This window comes from Protopterus annectens, chromosome 4.part1 (assembly GCF_019279795.1).
Source record: "Protopterus annectens isolate FY-2018-M chromosome 4.part1, PAN1.0, whole genome shotgun sequence".
Classification (NCBI taxonomy): Eukaryota; Metazoa; Chordata; order Ceratodontiformes; family Protopteridae; genus Protopterus; species Protopterus annectens.
This window is the reverse complement of record NC_056734.1, coordinates 275,358,786-275,385,149: the sequence shown is the minus strand read 5'-3', so window position 1 is coordinate 275,385,149 and position 26,364 is coordinate 275,358,786. Positions and strand designations below refer to the sequence as shown.

General features: G+C 46.9%; 1 protein-coding gene across 2 annotated transcripts in view; it reads right to left on the bottom strand.

Moving 5' to 3' along the window:
* The window catches only part of TBL1XR1 (TBL1X receptor 1), a 3,130,276-nt gene that overhangs the window by 658,842 nt on the left and 2,445,070 nt on the right, over positions 1–26,364 (bottom strand). The window lies entirely within an intron of this gene.

Here is a 26,364-nt window from a genome sequence, read left to right as displayed (position 1 = left end):
TCCAAATAATAACGCAGCTGCCTGTGGATGTCCAAGGAATGTAGTAATCTCTCCCCTTTGTTTTGAGGATTAGGATAAAAAGTAAGTAAATGCATGGCCTGATTTAAAGCTACCCTGGATACCACTTTAGGCATAAAGAACAGGTTGGTTCGTAAGGAAACTCTGTCCTGATGGAAGATGATAAAAGGCTGGACAGCCATGAGAGCCTGTAGTTCTGAAACTCTAAGAGCTGAGGTGATAGCCAGAAGGAAAGCTGTTTTCCAGGACAAATACTGCAAATCTGATGAGGCAGCTGGCTCAAAAGGAGGCAAGGTCAATTTTTCCAGAATGAAATTAAGATCCCAAGCAGGTATTGGTTGTTTCCTTGGAGGCCTTAAATTCTTAGCCCCTCTGAGGAACTGTCTTAAGAGAGGGTGAGAGAATAAAGGTGGATCAGTGTTGTATTCTGCCGAAATGGCTGAGGCATGTATTTTGATGGAGGAGAAAGAAAGTCCACTGCTTAGCAGTTCAGCCAAATATTGTAGTATTAGAGGTAAATTCAGTTTTCCAGGATCCTGCCCCTTTTTCTCATTCCAGACACAAAAACGTTTCCATTTTGCGGAGTAAGCTTTTCTAGTTGATGGCCTTCTGGCCTCCAAAATGACATCCTGCACCTCCTTGGAGAGTAGGGCCTGTTGAGATGCTAAGGAATCTTCCATGCAGCTAGATTGAGTGTTTTTAGCTGGCTGTGAAGAGTTTTGTAACTGTGCTGAGTCAGAAGAAGAGGCATTAGAGGCAGGGTCCATGGAGGGGAATCGTCAGGCTCCTCAGGAGTGGGTACCAGTGTTGCCTTGGCCAGTCCGGAGCAATGAGAATCATCTTTGGTCTGTCTGCTTTGGTCTTTAATAGAACTTTGGGCAACAGAGGAAGAGGAGGGAAGGCATAAACTGTCATTGATGTCCAACTGAAAGAAAGAGCGTCCACTCTCCAGGCCTTTGGATGGAAGATCCTTGAGCAGAATTTTGTCAATTGATGATTTTGTGGGAGGCAAAGAGATCTATGTCTGGCCTTCCCCATTCTTGGATTATTTCTGTAAAAACTTTTGGATGCAATTTCCATTCGTGTGGATCTGTCATATTCCTGCTTAGGTTGTCTGCCAGCATGTTTTCCTTGCCTGGCAAGTACTGTGCTTGTAGTTCCATTTGTAAGTCCATGGCCATGTTCCAAAGTGACATGGCCAGTCTGCATAGGGGGTAAGAATGTGTTCCTCCCTGTTTGTTTATGTACCACATAACTGTGGTGCTGTCCATTCTTATCAATACTTGACCTGGTTGTAGAAGGTCCTTGAAAGCTATAATAGCATTTATTACTGCTAGCATTTCTTTTTGATTGATGTGAAGGTGCTTTTCTTTTTGGGACCATTTGCCCTGAATGCACCGATCTGTCATGTGTGCCCCCCAAGCGTAGTCCGAGGCGTCTGTTGTGATGATTTGATTTGCTTGAGGCTTGCTGAATGGCAGACCTGTGTTTGATTGACATGCTTGAGCCCACCACAGAAATTCTTTTTGCAGACATGGAATTAATGGTATTATTGTTTCCAAACTGTGGCTGTGCTGAGACCATATGTTTTTCAGGTACCATTGTAGTTTCCTCATGTGCAGCTTTGCACATGGGATTAGTAAGATGCAAGATGCCATGAATCCCAGAGCCTGCAGGATTTTCCTTGCAGTCAGCCTGGTGCAATTTGCTAGTGTTCTGAAATATTGTATTAGTTGCCCCTGCTTCTCTGGTGTGAGGTAGGCCATCTGGGTGTTTGTGTCCAAATTGGCACCCAGGAAAATTATCTTCCGAGAGGGTATTAGCCTTGATTTCTTTTTGTTGACTGTGTATCCCAGAGATTTCAATAACATTATTACATAAGCCAGATGTTTCAGAAAAATATGCTTGCTGTCCGCTTGGATCAGGCAGTCGTCCAAATAGGGGTATATTTGTATCCCTTGAAGTCTGCAGTATGCAATTACTGATGCCAGGCATTTCGTGAATACTCTGGGCGCAGTAGATAAGCCAAAGGACAATGCAGAGAATTGATAATGGCTTGAACCTGCAAGAAATCTGAGGTACCTTCTGCAATTTTGTCTGATTGGGACATGCAGGTATGCCTCCTTGAGGTCCAATGTTACCAGCCAAGACTCCTTGCCCAGCATGGGAAGAAGTTGCTGTAGAGTGAGCATCTTGAATTTTGGTACGAGTAGAAATGTGTTTAGGATGGATACATCCAAAACAGGTCTCCAATCTTTTCCCTTCCTTGGCACCAGAAATAGCCTGGAATAAAAACCTTGACCTTGTTCGTGCGTAGGTACCTCTTGAATAGCTTTCATGTTTATGAGATCTGTAATTTGTTTTTGTGCCTCTGCCCTTTGATTGTGTGGCAGGTTTGGCATGCCTCTCATTTTTGGAAGGGTGTGAAAATGGAATTTGTAGCCTCTGTTTATAATGTCCAGGATCCATTTGTCCTTTGTGACAACATGCCAGTTTTTTGAAAATAATGCCAGCTTTCCTCCTAAGGGGCTGCCATTTGAAACCTGGTTGGCATGCAAAGGGAAAGTCATTGGGTTTGCTTTCTGAAAGATTGCGAGTTGTCCTCACCACCTCTTTGTGTAGGGGCTTGCCATTGTCTGCCTCTATACGATCCTTGGGATTGTCCTCTGCCCCTCGGGTGCCTGTATCTGCCTCTTTGGGGTCTGTCTGTGGCAGGAAAGGACCAGTTTTTGGAAGGCCAATTTCTACTAAAACGTGGGGGTTGAACCTGTAGAAATTCTTTCACAGTTTGCATTGATTTAGCCTTTTCCTCCATTTTCCTTAATACCTCCTCAGCATTAGCACCAAATAGTACATCCTTTTGAAGTGGGGCATCTAATAATTTAGCTTTGACATGATCAGGCAAGGCTTGTTCCTTGAGCCAGGCATGCCTACGTATGACTGATCCTGTAACAGCAGCTCTACATGAGGCCTCTAGAGCATCAAAACCACATTGTAAGGTATGCTTACCCACTTGTTCTGCACTATGCATCAAATCCTGCAACTCCTTCAAGTCTGGTTGTTCAGGTTGTGACATTTTACTCTTCAATTGTGATAACAAAAACTGTTGGTATTTTAGCATATGAAACTGACAGTTTAAGGCCTCATGGATAAGGTAGCCGAGGTATATACCTTTTTTCCCCACCTTTCTAAGGATCTGGAATCTCTCTCGGAGGGCAATGGATATTTGGCAATGGAGGCCTTAACTCCCTTGGGGCCCTGTGAGATTGTTTCTGGGTCAGCAGCATGGCTTTTGTAAAGAAATTGGTGTGAATCAGGAACCCTGTAGTACCTGTCAGGCTTAACTGGAGCTGGGGGTAGAGAGTCCGGGTTAAGGCAGGCCTCCGAGTAAACATCATCTAGTATTGTCCAAGACAGGAGGTATAGCCAGAGGCCTATGCTGAGGTAACAAGAGAAATTCCCTGAGCCTTTTCTTGGAATCTGAATAATCCTGGCCTTCCCAGTGGAAGTGTTCCCTTAAGGTATGCAAAGTTTCCCCAAATGAGTAATCCTCAGGGGGGGATACAGAAGGGATGGACTCCTCCGCATCAGAGTCTTCAAAAGGGGAGTAAGAATGTTCCTCATCATCAGAGTGCTCAGAAATAATGGAGCCCTGGTCAGAGGAGGGGGAATCTTCCTCCACTCTGGTCCTTTTTTCCGGTGGGGGCTTAGAACCTCTGATTAGAGTAATTAAATCCTCAGCCATTTTAAGCATCTGTTTCTTAGGCATGGGGCCTGTAGATGGGCCCTGTGTAGCTGGTCTCTTAGGGTGCAAGGATGCTTTAGACTTTGTGAAAGCCTTGATGGAGAAAGAAGAGGAAGGTCTGAAGACACCTTGAGTGGAGGTGGACCTGTCCACATTCTGAGTTTCAACGCCAAGAGTGGCTTCGGTATCTGTAGTCGGGGTGTGGGCTGAGGAGCCTGCGACCTCGGGTATAGGAGACACCGTCAAAGAAGTGTCGTCGTTAATCAGGGGCTGCGTAGGCGCCTCACTGAGAACCGGACCACATGTAGTCGGCTTTGGCGTGGTGTCGGTAGAGGCCGCGGACCTCGTGTGTCGGTCCTTGTCTTTGTGTTTTTTAGACAAAACCGGAGTCGGAGTATCCGACGACATAGTATAGTTAAATGCTTTCCCAAAATAATGCTGGGCGAACGCCGCCCGACGCTTAATAGTGCGTTTGTTGAATGTAGCACAAAAGCGACAGACCGAGACGTCGTGGTCTGGGCCTAAACAAGGTATACAGAGGGAATGGAAATCCTTATGCGGTATTTGCTTCCCACAAGAACTACAATTATTAACTTTGTCTGACAATGGTCTGAGGCAAGAAAAGTTTCCCCAACGGGGTACTTAGCTTTTAAGAAGACTTCGGTTTCCAAATTTCGTAATTTCAGGAGCTGGCCGAGAGGCACTTGCGAACTGCTTCTGCTTCGGGCACCGCGTGGCAAGAAAGACTGAAGAAAATGGCGTCGGCTGGTTCCTTTATACCCCTGTCGCACTGACGTCAGGGAAGAAGCGACGACAACCGACGCCGGACCTAGACTTTGGAATTCGGCCGACAGAGGACCCGCCTGACGGCAGGAGAACCCATCTGTTATGACTGCAGCTGTATGCACAATGAACATCGTGCTGCTATCCTGTTCCACAGTGACGTCCATTACGTTTGGCCGGTGGTTCGGACGATGGCCCTGATCGAATCTCCAGACTAGTGATTGGCACTGGAGTTGCAACTTAAGCTTCCAGTCTGGGTGTCTTGGCCTTCCGCTTCACTAACGACTCAGCCTCTGAGCCAGAGGGACCCTCCATCCTCTTAGCGAGAAGTTTTAACTGCTGATTTTCTAAGTAGATGGAAAGGGAATTAAGCCTACTCGTTAAGGTTTTGGGGAAAACGGATTGGCAAATACGGCAGGCCTTATGGTTGTGGGAAGGCCAGAGAGAGAGAAGGCACTATTGGTGGTGTCCTTATGTGGAATCTGATGTCCAGATTGGCATTTGCCCTTCCTGGATGACATTAAACATTATACACAATCAAAAGCGAGAAAAGGATTCCCCAACAGGGCACTTATTGATGTGGAAGCTGAAATTTTTTTGGCAATCAGACTGAACATATGGAAGACACATTCTCTGTCTGGCGGCAAAGTTCTGAAGATGGTGCGTGTGTATGTTGCTTTTATGGCCTACATCTGATAGCAGCCTACATGCGACATACCACGTACCTTAGGCACTAAAGACTTTTGTAAACTGGCTGACGTCTGGTCACTTGGCAGGCAACCTCCCTCATGTAAAGAATACTGCAACACCAGAATCGAAGGACATCCTGAATTCTGCCTGAGGTAATGTTACAAATCGAATGGAGTATACGCTAGTCTTTATCCTTAACACCGAAGAATCCAAAGTGATAACCCGCCCAGTTTGAGGGTATAGGGGTAAGTTTCCACTCCCCGACTGCCTCCAGAGTGCGACAGTCTGGCAACTGTTCAGGAACCCTGGAGGGGTTTCTTAGAAAAGGGCATGCAAAATCCTTGGTTTTGCAGACTGCCTCTGTCCCTGGGGCAATGTCCATTAAAAGGACCTCCTATTCTGTCACTGGGGGTAGGTGCCTGTCCAAAGAAGCATCCTGGGTAGGGCCCTGTGATTTCTGGAACCACATTTTCTTCCCATCTTTTTGACTCCTACAGAAGGTTCTCTGAGGAGAAGACAAAAGGACTCCAATGCCAGAAAGGGTCTTACTGTTTTGTTCGCTTCCAGTCCGTATGTCTTTAACCTTCAGACTAAACAAATGTGGCATCATCAAATGGGATATTGATGAAGGATGTCTTAAACCCCTCTGCAAAATCATCCAACTGCACCAAGGCATGATAATGAATGGCTATGCCAGTACCTGCCACTCTGGGTGTGCCATCGGCTACATTCGAAAACCGACACATGAAAACATTAGAAATGGAAAATAAAATGGATAGCTGAGATTCCTGTGTCTTCTGGATATGTGCTAGCAAGTTACCTGAAAGAGAATGGGTAATCTCCTTGGTCAACTCTCTTTGGAATCAAATTATGTGAGTCATCTAAGTTCAGCACTCTCAGGAAAAAAAAGTCAATGAAGCGTACATCTATTTTCCAAACCTGTCCAAAGCCCTGGACTACTAAGGGGATGGACAGATAAGCTCTCTTCTAAGAGTTCTTTCTTTGTGGTTGCCACTATGACTATGGAATCTACAGGGGGTACCCTACTCAAAGGAGGACTGTCTTTCAGTGCAGCTAGAATTTTACCTGATTTCTTAGGTATCGGCACTGTTGCATCTGGCTCCTTCCAGACCTGCTGAGCTACTAGAGTCAATGAGGGCATCGGGGGAAGGACCACCCAGGTAGTAAAAGAGCCAGCTCCAAAAGCCTCCAGGAACACAGATTCCTCTGGGAAAGGCATATCTGTGGACCATCACCCTTTTTGTTAAACCAATTCTAGGATTTCTCCAAAAGAGACCTCTCCAAAGGGGAATCTAGGGGAGCACTCTCCTTCCTCCAAATCCATGTCTTCTGTGAGGGATTTTGGGGATGAGTTCAAATGCTTCTGTTTGAATGTCTGCTTTCTATGTACCTGCCACTGGGGAATATCTGGCGAAACGTATGAATCAGACTGGGAAATCAAAGAGAATACTGTCCAATGACTTTTGGAAGCTGGATATGCCTGTCTACAAGGAGCGGACTCTGGAACAGAATACATTTGACGGAGGGTCAGATCCAAATAAGATGGCAGCACTTCTCTCAACAGTGAGAGGACCCATTGGAAGCCCTTGAAGGCTGAGGAAGAAAAGAGTCGAGGAATTCCGTCTAAAAAGTGTAATGGAGAGAGACCCCGAAGCTCGGACTCTTCCCAGTTGCAAGGCCGACACTGGAGCAGAGCTATTGAGAGTTGATGTCCCAAGAGGAAGGGATGGCTCTGACAGTTTGAAAGTTGACACCATTCCCCAAACAACAGCCCCAAAGCTTCGACTCAGACTCTCACCTCCATCTGACAGGGTTGGAGTCTAGACAGACTAGGTCATGTTCAGAGTCGAAGTGGAAGGCACTAATGGCGCTGATGTAAGAGCTCCAGAAATATCCTGATCTAACAGCTTCAGTTCCAAAGGATGGACCTGCAGTGGAATCGGAAAAAGGGTAGTTGATGGCACTGTTCCGAATCTATCAGAGGGGACAGAATCAGGAGGACCTCCCACCTCTATTTGTGTCTGAAGGAACCCCTGCATTATTCTGTCGATGTCAGCTTAGGTGAGATGTCAAGAAGGACAGGCAAACCTGAAAGAAGAAATTGTTCAGCCTAAATATCCATTAAAGAATGAGAGAATGAAGTTCAGGATTGATTGGATCCAAAGAAGAGAGCCTGGGTGGAAATGGAGAATGGATCTAAGGATTCAGATCCAAAGAATTTGCAACCTTCTGTGCCAGACCTGCAGAGGTTGTGGGGTCTGGGGACCATTTCTTGGGTCTCTCAATGCCATTCTTGGGAGTCTTACTGCCTTGTATGGGATCCTTCGTCTTCAAAGCATCTTTTTTTCTTTCTTTTTCCCTTGACGTCGAAGTGAGGGGAGAAACAACTGAGGACATTGAAAAAGCTGGAAGGAGACTCTTTACAACTTGTCTTTTCTGCTCCGAAGAGTTTTATGGCCAAAGGAAAAACAGGCTTCACATTCCGTTTCGAGGTGCACTGCTCTCAAACAATAAACACAAAGGGAGTGGGGGGGTCCTGAGGGGGACTTCTGTGGCCACAATTACCGCACTCTGTCTGCCATACAAAAGGCTTTTAAAAAACTCTACAAACGTTCTACAACAGATGCTACACAAACCTACAATTTAACAACTTATTCTAATAAAAAATTACTAATCTTACAATTTTCCTACTACAGAAAATAGAAAGCTAAGATATTTAAATATAACAATGCAATAAGCAGCTTTCCTTTTTTTTTTTTTCAAATTACCAACAGGGGAGGAAGAAAAATAAGCCAACAGCAACCATGATAGAAGCTTGGAAAAACTTTCAAATACTCTTAAGTGAAAATGGAAAACACTTATCCAGTGAAGAGATCAAAGCCTCTGCAACCATTTGGTAGAAGCAGCAAATGAGATCAGAGATAATTTGAGAATGGTGAGGGAATTAATGGGTACAGAACAAGTCAGAGCCTTGAATTCAAAGGTTTTAAGGTGTCAAGAGTGGCTACGAGTCCCTAAGGTTGGATCATGAGTCCATCTGGATCTTTGTAGAATCTGTTGGGCTCCTTAGAGGCTGGAAGCGGACAGTCTTGAGGAGAGGATGTGGATGCAAAAGCAACAAGAAAGGCCTCGAGAACTGGAGGAATAGGAGAAGGAGCTGGAGTGCCCATTTCTAAAGGACTGTAGTATCTCTTCTGGACATCACAGATTTTGCTCCGACTCGCACTAAGTGTTTCAATATATTCACTATGGGCTTCCCAAAGGATGCCTCTTTCCATAGGGAAATCCAGGGAGAGGTAGTTATCATCTGAGGGCACGTGTTCAGGTGAGTGAAGATGAGAGGAGTATGCTAGGGAATGATCTAAGAAGTTGTTCCCAAAGTAATCTTCTGTGGAGTGGGAGGAGGGGTTGAAAAGGAAGGGGTTTTAAGAGCCATAAAGGCTTTAAAAAGCCCTTGTGAAACGTCCATCCACTCCTCCTCCTAGTCATGTATGTTTGGTGTTCTGCATTATTTTTCTCAGGAGTGACGTCCACATGGAGGCTCTGATCCCTGATATACTTCAATAAATGAATCCAGGAACTCTTGCCATACCGAAATATGAGGGAGAAAGTACAGTTGTGTACACTTACCACACATGTAGACGTTTTGAGTGTATTCACTGTTACAGTCATCACATTTGGGTCATCTGCCTGCAGGTAGCCCTCAGCCGGCCTGAATACCAGAGTCTTGGGATTTCTGCATCTGATGCTGTCGCTTCTTAAATGACGTCAGGTCGTCAGAGGTATAAAACATGCACTGATGGCATTACATCAGTTTTTCTTGCCCCAGATGTCAGCTGCCCCCAAAATAGGTAGCAGTTATATGGTGTGAAACACCCCCAGCAAAAAGCAAATACACATAGTGTAAGATATGCCAAACCAAAAAGAATAGTTGAAAGCAAAGACAATCAGGGGGCTGGAGGGAGGGTAACCAGGACTGCAACAGTGAATACACTCGAACGTCTACATTTATGGTATGTTAAGTGTACACGACTGTACTATGTTCTTCGTGTTTCACTGTTGCAGTCATCACATTTGGATTGATTCCCAAAGCTAAGGAAGGGTGGAAGTAGATTAAGAAGCATTAGGCCTGGCAATCAGGCCCTGTAAGACTGCTGTGGCAAATCCAGCTCTGGATTTAGAAAAAATAGGCAAGTGGTAATACTTGGTGAAAGTGTGTACCAAGCTCCAGGTTGCAGCTTCCAGGATGTCCCTGGTAGGGACTCCTCTGAGAAATGCAGTAGAGGTAGATGTAGCCCTAGTGGAATGTGTTCTTATCCCCTGTGGGGTAGGTTTTCCTTGGCGCTTGTAGTAGAAATGGATGCAGTGTGCTATCCATTTAGATATGTTTTGTTTTGAAATGGCCTTCCCCTCTGCCACTGCAGCAAAACTGACTAGCAGCTGGTCAGATTTTCTTAGAGGCTTAGTCCTGTCCAAATAGAATCAAAGCTGTCTGTGCACGTCTAGGGAATGCAGTATCCTTTCCCCTTTATTTTGTGGATTAGGGAAAAAAATAGGCAAATGAATGGACTGATTTAAAGCCACACTAGACATCACCTTGGGCATAAAAGATGGGTTAGTCCTGAGTAAAACTCTGGAGGATGAGATAAGAGGGGTGGCTCAGTATTATAATGAGCTGAGATGGCAGAGGCAAGAATCTTAATTAAAGAGAAGGATATGCCCTTGTGGAGCAATTCTGTTAAGTAATCTAGTATTTGAGGTAAGCTGGTCACAGTTGTGGCCATCTCTTGAGAGGGCTCCAGGAACAGTATCTTTTCCATTTTTCTGAATAGGATTTTCTAGTACTAGGTCTCCTTGCCTCAAGAATGACATCCAACACCTGCTTACTGAGGGTTGCTAGAGGTGAGTTCAGAAGATTAGCCAGGCTGCAAGGTTCAGGGTCTGAAGCTGAGGGTGCAGAATTTGGCCCCCATGTTGGGAGAGCAGGGAAGGGGTCTGAGGCAGGTGCCATGGTTGTAGCACTGTCAAACTGCACAAAAGAGGATATCAGTGCTGGCATGGCCAGTTTGGTACAATCAGGATTGTCCTTGGCTTGTTCTGTTTGATTTTTAGTAGAACCTTCGAGAGGAGAGGCAGAGGGGGAAAGGCACAGACTGAGAGGCTTTCCCAGGAAAAGGACAGGGCATCCACTTTCCAAGCTTGGCTGTGGGGAGTTCTGGTGCAGTATTTGTTCAATTCATAGTTCTGAGGGGAAGCAAACAGGTCCACCTCTGGTGTCCCCCCCCCATCTGTTCCCCAAAAGTTTGAATATTTTGGGTTCCAGTTTCCATTCGTGTGGGTCCATAAGATTTCTGCTTAAGTCATCTGCCACTGAATTTAGTTTGCCTGGCAGGAGTTGAACTTGTAGGTGCACTTGGTTGCTCAAGGCTGTGTTCCACAGAGCCATGGCTAGTCTGCAGAGTGGGTAGGAATGCGTTCCCCCCTGCTTGTTTATGTACCACATAACTGTGGTGTTGTCTGTCTTTACCAATAGTTGTCCTGGAAGAATAAGGCCTTTGAAGGCTGTCAGAGCATTCTGTACAGCTAACATTTCTTTTTGATTGATATGCAGGTGCATTTGCTTTGGGCTTCATTTGCCCTGAATGCACTGCCCTGCCATGTGAGCCTCCATGCATAGTCTGATGCGTCTGTTATTAGGGTTTGGGCGGCAGGGGGTAGAATGAAAGAGTCCCTGGTTGTGGTTGCAAGTCTCTGCCCACCAAAGGAACTCTGCCCTTAGACATGGAATGATAGGAATTAGAAGTTATGTACTCACCATAACGTTCCATCTGAGTAGGTGACTTCATTTGGATGCAACCTGTGGGTATCGGATCCGACCTCGGATCCGAGCCGGCCTTTCAAAAGCTTAGGCTCCGAGCTCCTAGCTCCTCCCTCTACCCATAACCCCTTGCCAAGCCCTGACTGACCTCAGATTGAGTTTGCCTATATAATACTGAATAAAGTATCTGAACAAAGCATAAATACTCGCTGTATAAAGGTCAGGGGGATGGTTGCATCCAAATGAAGTCACCTACTCAGATGGAACGTTATGGTGAGTACATAACTTCTAAATCTGAAGTAGGCAGACTTCATCTGTCTGCAACCTGTGGGACAGAGTCCCCAGCTACCTGAATCTTGGGTGGCCGTCATGGAAGGATGTTCCGGAGCACCGCTGAGCCAAAGGATGCTCTTCCTGGAAACAACATCCACCTTATAATGAGAAATAAAGGTATGAGGTGAGGCCCAAGTGGCTGCCACGCAGATATCATCCAATGACACACGGGACTTAAAGGCGGCTGACGTGGAGACTGCCCTAGTAGAATGAGCCGTAACCCTCTGAGGAGCAGGTCTACCTGAAGTGTCATAAGCCTGCAGAATACAATTAGCAATCCATCTCGATAGTGTGACTTTAGAAACTGCTTTACCCAAAGCAAATTTAGCAAAGGAGATGAACAGCTGATCTGATTGCCTGTGACCAGCTGTTCTGTGAATGTAAAATCGTAATTGTCTATGAACATCCAAGGAATGCAATTTGTATTCTCCTTTGTTTGAGTACTTGGGAAAAACACAGGTAAGTTGATTGATTGGTTGATACTAGATTCTGAAGAGACTTTTGGAAGAAAGGATGGATTGGTCCTGAGGCACACCCTATCTGGAAAGAAGGAAAGGTAAAGGCGGTTTGGCGATAGAGCCTGAAGTTCAGACACTCTTCTGGCTGAAGTGATAGCTACTAAGAAGGCAGTCTTCCAGGAAAGGTACTTCAGGTCTGTAGAAGCTGCAGGCTCGAAGGAGGAGCAGTAAGGGCTTGCAGAACTAAAGATAGGTCCCAAGGTGGTACAATCTCTTTGACTGGAGGCCTCAACAAAAAATCCCTTTAAGAAAGGTTTTGCACAATTTCGCCGTCATGAGGGGAGCTGTCTCATGACCAATGTGATAATGAGAGATGGCTGCCAATTGTACCTTAATCGTGGAAGAACTTGCCCCTTGATGAAAGAGGTCTGTTAAAAAAATCCAGCACTGCCGACATAGGTGCTGAAAAAGGATCCAAACTTTTCTGGACCGCCCAAATAGAGAATCTCTTCCATTTACTCCGATAAACCTGCCTAGTGGAAGGTTTATGAGCCGCCACTAGGATGGCCTTGACCGGTGACGAGATACCGGAGTCCTAATCAAGGATGGAACTGGAGCAGCCAAGCTGTCAATTTCAGGGTGCGTAGATTGGGGGCCGGAATTCCCAGAGGGTGGGAGATGAGATCCGGGATCGGATCCAGAATCCAGGGTGGATTCACTTTGTGAGACCATACAAAGGGGAACCAGGGTTGACGAGGCCAGAACGGGGCAATGAGAATCATTCTGCTCCCCAAACTGTTGGCTTTCTGCAGAAGCCTCTGCATCAGAGGTAGTGGAGGGTAGGCATAAAGGAGACCGGGAGGCCAAGCATGCACCAGCGCATCTCTCGGGGATTCCCCTGGTGGGGGAAGCAGAGCGAAGAAATTGTCGCATTTGGCGTTTGAGTGAGAGGCAAAAAGATCGCAACAGGGTTGCCCCCAGACAGCAAAAATCTTCTTCACTACCTGAGGATTGAGAGACCACTCGTGAGGGGAAAGAATGGTGCGACTGAGTTTGTCCGCAAGGATGTTGGATTTTCCCGGAATGTGCGTTGCTACAAGAAAGCGTTTGGTGGAAATTGCCCATTCCCAGACTCTCATGGCCTCTCGACAAAGGGGATAGGACCTGGTTCCTCCTTGTTTGTTGATGTACCAGACTACCGACATGTTGTCTGTCTGAATCGCAATAGTCCCTGAAGGAAGAAGGTTGTGAAGTGCTTGCAACGCTAGGAGCACAGGCCTCATTTCCAGGACATTTATATGCAACGAAGTCTCTGTGGGGTTCCACGTGCCTTGGACAATCTTCCCCGCAGAATGCCCCCCCCAACCCGAGGCGAGAAGCATCCGTGGTCACTGTGGCTCAGGGAAATGCTGCACAAAAAGGTCTCCCTGTCAGAGGCTCCGGAGACCGAAGCCACCAAAGAAGGGAATCCTTGCATGCTTTGCTGACCGCTATCGGACTGTTGAGAGAGGAATAGAGAGGGGACCACTGAACCTGAAGGGTCCATTGAAGAACCCGCATGCGTAAGCGCGCATGAAGCGGGATAATTGCCGCCATCGAACCTAGGGCCCTCAGGACCGAAGCTGCTGTCGGAAATGGTTGCAGGACCGCTGCGACATGACACTTCAGGTTGGAAATTCCGTCTGGGGTGAGGAAGGCTCGCATTGACCTGGTGTTTTGCCTTCCTCCTATGAAATCTATAATTTGTGTGGGGTGCAGTAAAGATTTCTCCCAGTTGATAGTGATGCCCAGCCTTGGCGCTATACGAAGGAAGTAGTCCCTGGCTGAGCACAGAAGATGCCTTGATGATGCCGTCAGGAGCCAGTCGTCCAGGTACGGAAAGACCTGTAATCCCTGGAGTCTCAGGTGGGCCGCTACAACCGCTAGTACGTTGGTGAACACCCTGGGGGCTGAGGTGAGACCGAAGGGGAGGACCCTGAACTGATAATGACTGGCTCCCAGCCGGCGAAGAAACCTCCTGGACCGTCTGTCCATGCGAATGTGGTAGTATGCGTCCTTGAGGTCGATGGAGCACATCCAGTCGTTCTCCCTCAAGAGGGGGAGTATAGATTGAAGGGTGACCATCCGGAACTTTTGCTTGGTTACTGACAGGTTCAGCAGGGAAAGATCTAAGATCGGTCTTAAGTCCCCCGTTTTCTTTGGCACTAAAAAGAACCTGGAGTAAAACCCTGACCCGGTTTGATCTAGGGGGACGCACTGGATAGCTCTTTTTTCTAGCAGCTGTCCGATTTCGATAGCTGCTGCCTCCCTTTGGTCGGGTGGTACATCTGGGAGGCTGCGAGATCTGGGAACTTTGTACAGGGGAATTGTATAACCTCTGGATATCACGCAAAGCACCCAATGGTCTGTTGTGATGGACTCCCAAGAAGTTAGGTGCCTCGAAAAACGCCCCCCGACTGCCTCCATGGACGGACAGCCGGGCAACTCTTCAGGGCTGCTGCGTGGGCCTATCAGAGAAAGGTTCTCTGGACCCAAAGTTTCTAGGAGCCCCTCTGCCTCTAGGACGGCGACCTCCCTGTCCTCCTCTGCCACGGGAGGACTGGTTATCCGGAGCAGGTTGGGACTGCTGCGACTTCCGGAACCACATCTTCTTCTGTCCCTTTTGGTTCTTCGAGAAGGACCTCTGGGGAGCTGAGAAGCGGACTCTGACGGCAGACAGCGTCTTCCCGTCCTTCTCGCTCTGGACCAATGTTTCGCGAACAGTTTTGCCAAACAAGGCAGAACCATCAAAGGGGGCATTCGCGAAAGTCGCCTTGAAGGGCTCTGCGAAATCACAGTGGCGGAGCCAGGCCTGCCGCCTCATGACTAGGCCTGCTCCGCTGGCTCTAGCGGCTCCCTCGGTAGCGTGGGAAAGTAGCCGCATAGATGTGTTAGAAACTGCTCTAAGAGTGGCCATTCGGGTGGAGTATACCTGCTTGTCCTCACCCGACATGGACTCTGGGGAGATGCAGCGTATTCTTTAATCAAATCCCGCTGCATCCTGATGACGTGTGCCATGTAGTTCAGCGCTCTCAAAGAGAAGGTTGCTGAACTGAAAACTCGCTTCCCAATGCGATCCATCGGCGGGACTCCTTGCCCGGAGGATGCATAGAGGACTCTCCTGGGCCAACTCCCTCTTAGTGGCTGCAGCCATCATCATGGCATCTACTGGAGGGCCTTTGCTCCAGTGAATGCGGTCCGGAGGAAAGGATACAGTCAGGGCGCTTGGGTACAGGCTCAACGGTGTCCGGATCCTTCCACGCTCTGGTGGATATAAGGTCCACCAGAGGGTCGGCAGGAGGGGACACCCAAGAGGTAGATGGGCCCGCCTTGAATGCCTCCAAGAACACAGACTCGTCTGAGGAGGCCTTGGGGGCAGACCCCCCCCCTGATCCTCAACATTTCCATAATGTCTCCAAATGAGACGTCTTCAGGGGTGACCTTGGGAGCCCTCCCTTCATCAAGTCTGTGTCTTCGGTATCGGACTCGGGGGAGTCCATGTGCCTCCTTTTGCACTTACGCTTCCGAGGTACTTCTTCGGGGGGGCTGTCCAAGGAGTACTCTTCCGCAGCTGGATGTTCCAAGGGAACTACTTGGGACATCGAGGCGGGCTGTCCCTGGGACCGCTGGTGGGAGCCTGGCCCAACTGCAAGGGAGTGCGGGATGGAGCCGTGGCAGGGACCGGGGGTCCGGAAGTCCTCAACAATGCCCTTTCCACTACGTCGAAGGCCGAGGGGGAGCCAGCTTCTCTGAACCCCGAGAGCCGACCCCCACTCGGATCCGGCCTTGCGGATCGGGCGGAGCCGAGACCGTGGGATCCGAGACCGGTGTGCTCCGACCTAGACGGAGCCGAAGACACACCAGCTCCCTCGGATCCGAGGCTCGGTCCTCGGCTCCGAGAGGTCGGGTCCGAAGCACCCGAAGCACTCAAGGGATGGGACGGGTCCGAGGTGCGCCGACCTATCGGATCCAACCCACCCCCAGATCCAACTCTGCCCGGCGCCGACAGCTCCGAACCCATGGTGTGGGTCGGAGAAGGAGCCAAAGGGGCGAAAAAAGGGGTCGAAGCCCCTCCCGGATGGGGGGGGGGGCTAGGAGCACTCCCATTTGCATTTGGGCCTGGATGAATCTCCTCATCATCCGGTCCATGTCTGCTTCACTCATGGAGAAGGTAGATCTAGTCGAGGCCACCGAAGCGGACCTAGAGAGCCGCCTTGGGGACCTCGCTGAAGGGCTAGCCTCCTCCTCCTCGGGCCCAGGAGAGAACCGAGGGGAGTGGAGCCGAGGAGGAGGGAAACTAGAAGGCACAGGAGAGGCCGCTTGGATGGAGGAGCGAACTAGAGGTTTCAGCTCTCCGTTTGTGGTGCCTCTCCTGTGCCTCTCCTTCTTTCTCTCTCCTAGAAGTCTCTCTCTCCTCCGGCGTCTTAGAGGGAGTTTGAGTCCCAGCCGGGGGAGGAGAGCCCACAGCAACTGCTTGCTGTGTAGAAGGGGCAGAAGCGGCGGTATCTGGAGGAGAAGTCCCGCCAGAACAAGCTTGACCTCCGCTCCCTCAAAGCTCGGGGTTGAACCCTGCACAAATGGTACAACCAGATGACAGGTGTTCAACCCCAAGCATTAACACCAAGTGTGGCCATCCGCGGGACAGCTTATGGCCACACTCGGTGCACTTAGAAAAAACTGCCTTATGGGCTTCAGACATACTCTAGCCCTAACAGGCCTAAACACACACAAACCACTCAAACTCGCAAACCCGGGAAGAAAATATAAAAGATAGAGGAAGGAAAGCCTAACAGACACACTTCTATCTAAAATAATCAAAAAAGGTTAAATTTTACAAAATTTTCCTGTCAGAAAACTTATCTGCACTAGGAGCTCAAGGAATCCGTCGCAACTTGAAAGCGGCAAACGAAATCTGAGGTCAGTCAGGGCTTGGCAAGGGGTTATGGGTAGAGGGAGGAGCTAGGAGCTCAGAGCCTAAGCTTTTGAAAGGCCGGCTCGGATCCGAGGTCGGATCCGATACCCACAGGTTGCAGACAAATGAAGTCTGCCTACTTCAGATTTATTGTTTCCAGGTCCTGAGAATGATGACACCATAGACATTTTAGATACAATTGAAGTTTCCTCATACACAGTCTTGCATATGGAATTAACAGAATGCAAAAGGCCATGAATCCCAGAGCTTGTAGTATTTTCCTTGCAGACAGCTGGGTTTTGGAGGCCAGTAGGTTGAAGTAAGTTGTCAAATAAATTTGTTTCTTTGGAGTAAGGAATGCCATCTGGGAAGTTGTGTTCAAGCTTGCTCCCACAAATACAATCTGTTGGCAGGGTACTAGGTGTGATTTACTTTCGCTGATGGTGTACACTAGTGAAGTTAGAAGTCTCTTTACAAATGCCAGGTGCTGTAGTAGCAAGTCCTGACTTTCCGCCTGAAGCAATCGTCCAAGTATGGGTAAATCTGAATACGTCTCTGCCTGCAAAAAACAATGGCTGGAGCTAGGCACTTTGTGAATACCCTGGGCGAAGTAGATAAGCCAAAGGGAAGTGCAGAGAACCGATAGTGCATAGAGCCTGCCCTGAAGCAAAGGTATTTCCTGCAAGATTCCCTTATGGGGATGTGCAGGTAAGCTTCTTTTAAGTCTAGGGTTGCCAGCCAAGCATCCTTGGCTAGCATAGGAAGCAGCTGTTGGAGAGTTAGCATTTTAAATTTTGGAACCACAAGAAAGGTGGTGAGAATAGATAAATCCAGGATAGTACAACAGGAGTTTTCTTTTCTGGGAACCAGCAACAGTATTGAATAAAAGCCTTGCCCCTTTTGTTCTGCTCGGACAGGTTGAATAGCCTTGATGCTGAGGAGAGAAAAATACTTGGTTTTGGGCCTCCGCCCACTGGTTTGGGGGGAGATCTGGCCATCCACTTTGGGTTGGGAGTGAGTGGAAAGTACAGTTGTGTACACTTACCATAAATGTAGATGTCTGAGTGTATTCACTGTTGCAGTCATTACATTTGGGTAATCTGCTGGTAGGTTGCCCTCAGTCGGCCTGATTAGTAAAGTCTTGGGTCCTGCGTCGGTTGCTGTCTCTTCTTCCGTGACGTCAGGTGTATAAAACATGCAGCCGACACCATTACATCAGTTTTTCTTGCCCCAGATGTCAGGTACCCCCAAATGGGGAGCCAAATATTTAAGTAATTAAAAACACAAAAATATACCTCCAAACAAAAGCAAATACACCAAAAAGGCTTTTAAGCATAGTAAAGGAAAAGTAGAGGTATAGTAAGAGAAAAACGGGGTTTAACCAGGACTGCAACAGTGAATACATTCGAACATCTACAATTATGGTAAGTGTACACAACTGTACTATGTTCTTCGTGTTTCACTGTTACAGTCATTACATTTGGGTAGATTTCCAAAGCTATGGTTGGGAGGATGGATTTATACAGCATTAGGACCAGCTATAAGGCCCTGCAGGACAGCAGTGGCAAAACCAGCTCTGGATTTAGAGAAGAAAGGTAAATGGTAATGTTCGGTGAACGTATGAACTGAACTCCAGGTAGCAGCTTCTAGAATGCCTCTGGTAGGAACACCTCTGAGAAAGGCTGTAGAGGTAGAGGCAGCCCTGGTGGAATGAGATCTGATCCCCTGGGGGATAGCTTTCCCATGGTGCATATAGCAGAAACAAATACAATGGCTTATCCATTTGGAAATAGTCTGCTTTGAAATAGCCTTTCCCTCTGTCCCTGCAGCAAATGCCACCAGTAGTTGTTCAGATTTTCTTAGAGATTTTGTCCTGTTTAAGTAAAATCTAAGTTGCCTGTGTACATCCAATGAATATAGAATCTGTTTCCCCTTGTTTTGTGGATTGGGAAAGAAAGTTGGCAAATGAATGGTCTGGTTAAGAGCCACACTGGATACGACCTTAGGCATGAAGGATTGACTGGTCCTGAGAGACACTCTGTCCGCATGAAAAATAATGAAAGGCTCCACTGCCATAAGAGCCTGTAATTCGGAAATCCTAGCTGAAGTGACTGCTAAAAGGAAAGCTGTTTTCCAGGAGAGAAATTTTAAGTCTGCAGTAGCAGCTGGCTCGAAAGGAGGGACAGTGAGTTTTTCCAATACAAAATTGAGGTCCCAGGCAGGGATTGGAGCTCTCCTGGGTGGTCTTAAATTTTTGGCCCCTCTGAGATACTGCTTAAGCAGAGGATGAGAGAAGAGGGGAGGTTCTGTGTTGTAATGAGCTGAAATGGCTGAGGCATGGATTTTTATGGAAGAAAAGGACAGGCCCTTGTGAAGCATCTCAGTTAAGTATTATAAAATCTGAGGAATATTGGGCACTGCTGTGCTTATTCCTTGTGATTGATTCCAGACACAGAATCTTTTCCATTTGTCAGCATAAGATTTTCTAGTACTAGGCCTTCTTGCTTCCAAAATGACATCCATCACAGGTTTGCCGAGGGATGCTAAGGGTGAATTTAGGTGATTAGCCACGTTGCAAGATTCAAAGTTTGGAGCAGTGTGTGCAGAATTTGGTTGTTCTACTGAGACAGTAAGTAAGGTGTCTGAGGCAGGTGCCACGGTGGAAGGTGTGACATTGCGCAGGAGTGGGTACCAGTGTTGATGAGGCCAGTCTGGAGCAATCAAAATCATTTTTGTTTGTCCTGTTTGACTTTTAGTAGAACTTTGGTGAGCAGAGGCACAGGGGGAAAAGCATAGACTGATAGATTTTACCAGCTGAATGATAGAGCATCCACTTTCCAGGCTTTTTTGTGATGAGTTCTTGTGCAGAATTTGTCCAACTGATAGTTCTGGGGTGAGGCAAAAAGATCTATGTCCGGACTCCCCCATTTGCGTGTCAACATGTTGAAAATCCGTGGTTCCAGTTTCCATTCGTGTGGGTCCATGATATTTCTGCTTAGTTCATCTGCCAGAGTATTCAACTTTCCTGGCAGGAATTGAGCTTGTAGTTACATTTGATAGGTCAAGGCCATGTTCCACAATGCCATGGCTAGTCTGCAAAGGGGGTAGGAGTGTGTACCCCCCTGCTTATGTGCCACATAACTGTGGTGTTGTCTGTCTTTATCATTAATTGTCCTGGATGAAGGTAGTTCTTGAAGGCTGTCAGTGCATTCTGTACAGCTAGCATCTCTGTTTGATTGATATGAAGGTGCATTTGATTTGGGCTCCATTTGCCCTGAATGCACTTCCCTGCCAGATGAGCCCCCCAAGCAAAGTCTGATGCATCTGTAGTTAGTGTTTGGGCGGCAGGGGGTGGAGTGAATGGCAGTCCCTTGTTTTGGTGGAAGGCCTCTGCCCACCATAGGAACTCTAGTTAAAGGCAAGGTATGATAGGAATCATTGTTTCTAGGCTGTGACAATGCTGACTCCATAAACTTTTTAAGTACCACTGAAGATTCCTCATATGCAGTCTTGCATATCGAATTAGAAGAATGCAGGAGGCCATGAACCCCAAGGCTGGCAGAATTTGTCTTGCAGATAGCAGGGGTTTTTGTTTGAAGTAAGTTAACAAATGAATTTGCTTTTCTGGTGTAAGGTAAGCCATCTGGGCAGTTGTATTCAAGCTTGCACCCAGGAATGTAATTTTTTGAGAGGGTACCAATTGTGATTTATTTTCGTTTATGGTGTAACCTAGACAAGTTAGAACCCTTTTTACAAATGCCAGATGTTTTAGAAGAATGTCCTTGTTTTCTGCCTGAATTAGACAATCGTCCAGGTATGGATATACTTGAATATTTCTTTGCCTGCAAAATGCAATTACTGGAGCCAGGCACTTTGTGAAGACCTTGGGCGCAGCAGATAAGCGAAGGGGCAGTGCAGAGAACTGGTAATGCAAGTAGCCTGCTTTGAAGTGGAGGTATCTTCTGCAAGATTCCCTGATTGGGATATGCAGGTAAGCCTCTTTTAAGTCTAGAGTTACCAACCAGACATCTTTGCCTAGCATAGGAAGTAACTGTTGAAGAGTCAGCATCTTGAACTTTGGAATGTCCATGAATGTGTTTAGAGAAGATAAGTCCAAAATTGGACGCCATGATTTGTCTTTTCTGGGTACCAGGAAAAGTCTTGAATAGAAACCTTGTCCCTTTTCCTCTTCTGGTACTGGTTGAATAGCCCCCATGTTCATGAGGGACAGTACTTGTTTCTGGGCCTCTGCCCACTGATTTGGGGGCAGGTCTGGCCATCCGTTTGGGATTGGCAACATGTTTTGTTCTAAAGGTTCCTTGTGACTGAAACCTGGAGCCTTTGGAATGTCAGGATTCGACTTGAGTGGCTCTCGAAGGAACTGGAAAGGACCAGTTCTTAGCAGGCCAGTGCCTACTAAATCTTGGAGGTTTCACTTGTAAGAAATCTTTTACAGTTTGCATAGATTTAGCTTCATCTTCCATCTTTTTTAAAACTTTTTCAGCCTTATTACCAAAGAGACGGTCCTGTTGTAAAGGAACATCCAACAATTTTGCTTTAACATGATCTGTCAGAGTTTGCTCTTTGAGCCAAGCATGCCTTCTTAGCACAGACCCAGTTACAGCAGCCTTTCAAGAGGCCTCCAAAGAATCAAAACCACATTGCAAAGTATGTTTTCCAACTTGTTCAGCTGAATGCAATAAATCCTGTAAATCTTTATTTTCCACACAGTCAGAAATTAGCATAATTTTCATTTTAAGCAGTCCCATGATATGCTGTTGCTATTTAAGCATATGAAGTCGACAGTTTAAAGCCCTGATTGCCAGGGTTGCAGAACTGTAAACCTTCTTACCCCATCTATCCAGTGCCCTGGAATCTCTATCAGAAGGGGTAGGATTTTTAGCAGTAGAGGCCTTAATACCCTTGGGACCCTGAGAGATGGTTTCAGGATCTGCAATAGGATTTTTGAAAAGGAATTTATGGGAGTCAGGAAACCTGCAGTATCTGTCTGGCTTACAAGGAGCCGGAGGCAGAGAATCAGGAGCCATACTAGATTCTGAAAAAACATCATCAACAATGTCTAGAACAGGAGGTATAGCCAAAGGCCTATGCTGAGGAAGAAGAAGAAAAGCCCTAAGTCTCTTTTTAGATTCAGAGAAATCCTGACTTTCTCAGTGGAAATGTTCCAGTAAGGTATGTCGTTTCCCCAAAAGAAAAATCCTCAGGGGGAGAAGCAGAAGGAATGGAATCTTCTGCATCAGAGTCCTCATAAGTAGGTATAGACAAATCCTGTTCATTAGGAGAGTCAGAAGAAATAGAATCCTGTTCAGAAGATTCATAATCAATGTCTTGCCTAGGCCTCTTAGAAAGAGGGGGTTGGCTACCCCTGATCAGAGTAATTAAATCTTCAGCCATTTTGATCATTTGTTTTTTAGGCATAGGGGCCTGCACATGTGGCCCAGGCGTCGGCTTTCTAGACATAGATTTAGATTTTGGCCTTAGTTTTGAAGATGGCATTGGTCTAATGTACAAATCTGTAGGCCTGAAAACACCCTCAGAAGCTGGTGCCTGCACAGCGGCTCCGGACCCATCTAAGGTAGAGACATCTGCAGGTTCCATAATTGAAGCATCTCGTGGCATACTGGACTCCAAATGGGTCTCAGTAGAGGCCTGTGAATCAGAAATAGCGGGTATCGGGGGCTGCGAAAGCGCCTCACTGAGTACTGGCGAACTGGCGACTAGCTTAGGAGAAGCGTCGTTGTCAGTTTTGGACCTCGACGGCCTGTCTCTTTTTCTTTGCGTTTTTTAGGTATTCCGGTAGTCGAATTGCTAACCGATGACATTTCTGGATAATTAAAGCATGAGCCAAAATATTTAGAAGCAAAAATATACCGACGTTTAATAGTGCATTGATTAAATTTAGCACAAAACTGACAGCAAGGTACATTGTGGTCAGAGCCTAGGCAAGGAATACAGTACAAATAAAAATCATTATGAAGTATTTGCTTTCCACAAGTAATGCAGTTATTAACTTTTACTGACATCGGTAAGGAGCAAGAAAAAGTTTCCCCAACGGGGTACTTAGCTTTTTAGTTGAAGACTTCGGTTCTGAAACTTGAAAACAAAAATTTCAGGAGTCGGCCGACCAGCACTTGCGAACTGCTTCTGCTTCGGGCACCGCGCGGCAAGAAAGACTGATGTAGAGGCATCGGCTGCATGTTTTATACCCCTGACGTCACGGAAGAAGGGACAGCAACCGACGCAGGACCGAAGACTTTGCTAATCAGGCCGACAGAGGGCAACCTGCCAGTAGATTACCCAAATGTAATGACTGCAACAGTGAAACATGAAGAACATGTGGAATCTGTATCCTAGGGAAACAATGTTTAAAACCCATTTGTCTTGGGTAATGTATTCCCAGTTTTTTGCATGCAGGGCAAGTTTTCCTCCTAAAGGTGCAAGTACTTGAGCAAGGCTTAGGGGAGTTAAGGATAAGTCATTGTGCAAGTTTACCATGGGGAGGGGTGGCTTACTACTCCCCGTTTTGGACATGGGAGCACCCCACTGCTCAGACCTGTGCATAACCTGAGACTGAAGTCTTGGGGGTCGGCTGCCCCTGGGTTTGGACTGAGAAGGCCTGGAAGGGACAGGAAAGGACCAGTTCTTTGAAGGCCAATGCCTACTGAATCTAAGTGGCTGTACTTGTAAGAAATCTTTAACAGTTTGCATAGATTTAGCTTTCTCCTCCATCCTTTTGAGAACTACTTCTGCTTTATTGCCAAATAAGCGCTCTTGGTTTAAGGGCGCATCCAGTAATTTTGCTTTGACATGATCTGGCAAGTTTTGTTCCTTAAGCCAAGCATGCCTTTTAAGAACAGACCCAGTGACAGCAGCCCTACAAGATACTTCTAAAGCATCAAAACCACACTGCAGAGTATGTTTACCAACTTGGTCAGCAGAATGCATTAACTCTTGTAAATCTTTGTGTTCTGCACAGTAAGGAATCAACATAATTTTCTGTTTAATTAGCCCCATAATATGCTGCTGATACTTTAACATACGAAACTGGCAATTTAAAGCCCTAATGGCCAGAGTAGCAGAGGTGAATACCTTCTTACACCATCTGTCTAAAGCCCTAGAATCCCTGTCAGAAGGGGTAGGGTTCTTGGCAGTAGTAGCCTTAATGCCTTTTGGTCCTTGGGAAATGGTTTCTGGATCCTCAGTAGGATGCTTGAAAAGGAATTTGTGAGAGTCAGGTACTCTATAGTACCGGTCAGGTTTCTTGGGAGCTGGAGGCAAAGTATCCGGGGTAAGGCTGGATTCCAAGAAAACATCATCTACAATCTCCAGAACCAGAGGGAAAGCTAGAGGCCAGTGCTGAGGCAGGTTAAAAAATTCGAGTCTCTTTTTGGACTGAGTGTATTCCTGGCTTTCCCAGCGGAAACGCTCCCTAAGGGTATGCAAAGTTTCACCAAAAGAAAAATCTTTTGGAGGGGAAGCAGAGGGAATGGAATCCTCTGCATCAGAATCCTCATAGGTAGATAAGGGTATGTCCTGGTAGTCAGAAGGCACAGAGATATCAGATTCCTGATCAGAAGGAAAATCAGTTCTAGGTCTCTTTGAGGGGGAAGGCTGGCTTCCGCTAATTAAGGTAATAAGGTCTTCAGCCATTCTAATCATTTGTTTTTGATGCCTGTGGGCTTGAGAATGCGCTTTGGTCGTCAGTTTCCTAGGCGTAGTGCAACCTTTAGGTCTGAGAAATAGTATTTTTGGCTTGAAATGAAGTCGTCGGTTTAATATGAAAATCGGTAAGCCTGAATACACCCTCAGAAGCCGGTGCCTGCACAGCGGCTCCGGACCCATCCAAGGTAGAGACATCTGCAGGTTCCATAGTCAAAGAAGCATCTCACGGCATACTGGACTCCGAACGGGTCTCAGTAGAGGCCTGTGAATCTGTAGAAGCGGGTATCAGGGGCTGCAAAAGCACCTCAAGGAGCACTGGCGGACTGGTGACTAGCTTAACGGTAGCGTCATCTGCAGTTTTGGACCCAAGCGGTCTGTCTCTGTATTTATCCTTATGTTTTTTCAGAAGATCGGTAGTTGGATGGCTTACTGACACCATTTCGGAGTACGGAGATCGAGCGTGAAAGTATTTAGCTACAAAAATTGACCGACGACAAATAGTTCGGGAGTTGAACAAGGCACAAAACCAACAGCGAGGGACGTTGTAGTCTGGGCCTAAACAGCTGACGCAGCAACAATGAAAATCTCTATGAGGTATTTGCTTTCCACAGCCAAGACAATTATTAATTTTTTCTGACATCGGCTAGAGCAAGAAAAAAGGATCCTCAATGGGGTACTTATCTTTTAGAAGACTTCAGGTCTGAAACTCGAAAATGAAAATTTCAGAAGTTGGTCGACCGGCACTTGCGAACTGCTTCTGCTTCAGGTACCGCACGCCAAGAAAGACTGATGTAATGGCGTCGGCTGCATGTTTTATACCCCTGACGACCTGAGGTCATGGAAGAAGCGACGGCATCCGACGCAGAAATCCGGCTGGATTCAGGCCGGCTGAGGGCTACCTGCAGGCAGATAACCCAAATGTGATTAATGCAACAGTGAAATACGAAGTACATCTTCTGGGTCCTTGGAGATCATCCACTGTTCCTTCTTCTCTGTTATCAGATGTATGGTCCTCTGATGCTAAACTGTCCAACAACAGGGTTGTGGCAGAGGGCGTCTGAGGAAGAGTCTGATGTACATGGGTACTGCAACCTCTGTGGGTACGCAGGAATCTAACTAGGCAGACTGAATGTCAAGCCTAGAGTTTTTTTTCTTTGCAGTGGACAGTATGTCAGGAGTGGAGGGGTCTACCATCCTGGGCTAAGTCCTTCAGATGTTGGATTCCTACACATGTATTAAGCGACAACTAACAGGATCACAAGGTCTTGGGTATGAAAAACTGTTAGATGGAGCAAGATCTGTAGTCATGCTCTGCGCTAAGGTAGAAAAGGCACTGGGAATGGGAGTCTTTGTTGTGTATTTGCCTATCATACTCGCTTTTCCCTCCTACTGGACATCTAACACAAACTTACCCTCCTAGCAGACATCCGACAAAATAACAAACAATATAAACAAAAAATTAAGGTTCCCCAATGAGGCACTTATCTGAATCCTAGAATGTTTATAGTACAAGTGACCGAGTGGAGATTTAAACAGATAGGTAGACCACCAGCATTTGGGCTGGTTGTGAGCTAGCCTGGGGAATTACACACACACACACACACACACACACACACACACACACACACACACCTGCTTATGTACCCATATGCTCACAAGCTGAGGTCAGATGCAAGGATCATGGCAGGCTTAGGCCTCAGTTCCCTGGCCAGACATCAGTGGTGATAACCCATCTGTTTGGAATACTGCAACGGTGATTTCAGTCGACACCTCTGATCACCCAAGGTATATGCCTTTTCACCTATATCAGCCAGAGAAGCCAAGCAAGCATAAGAGCATCCATTAATGACCGTCCCAGTTGAAG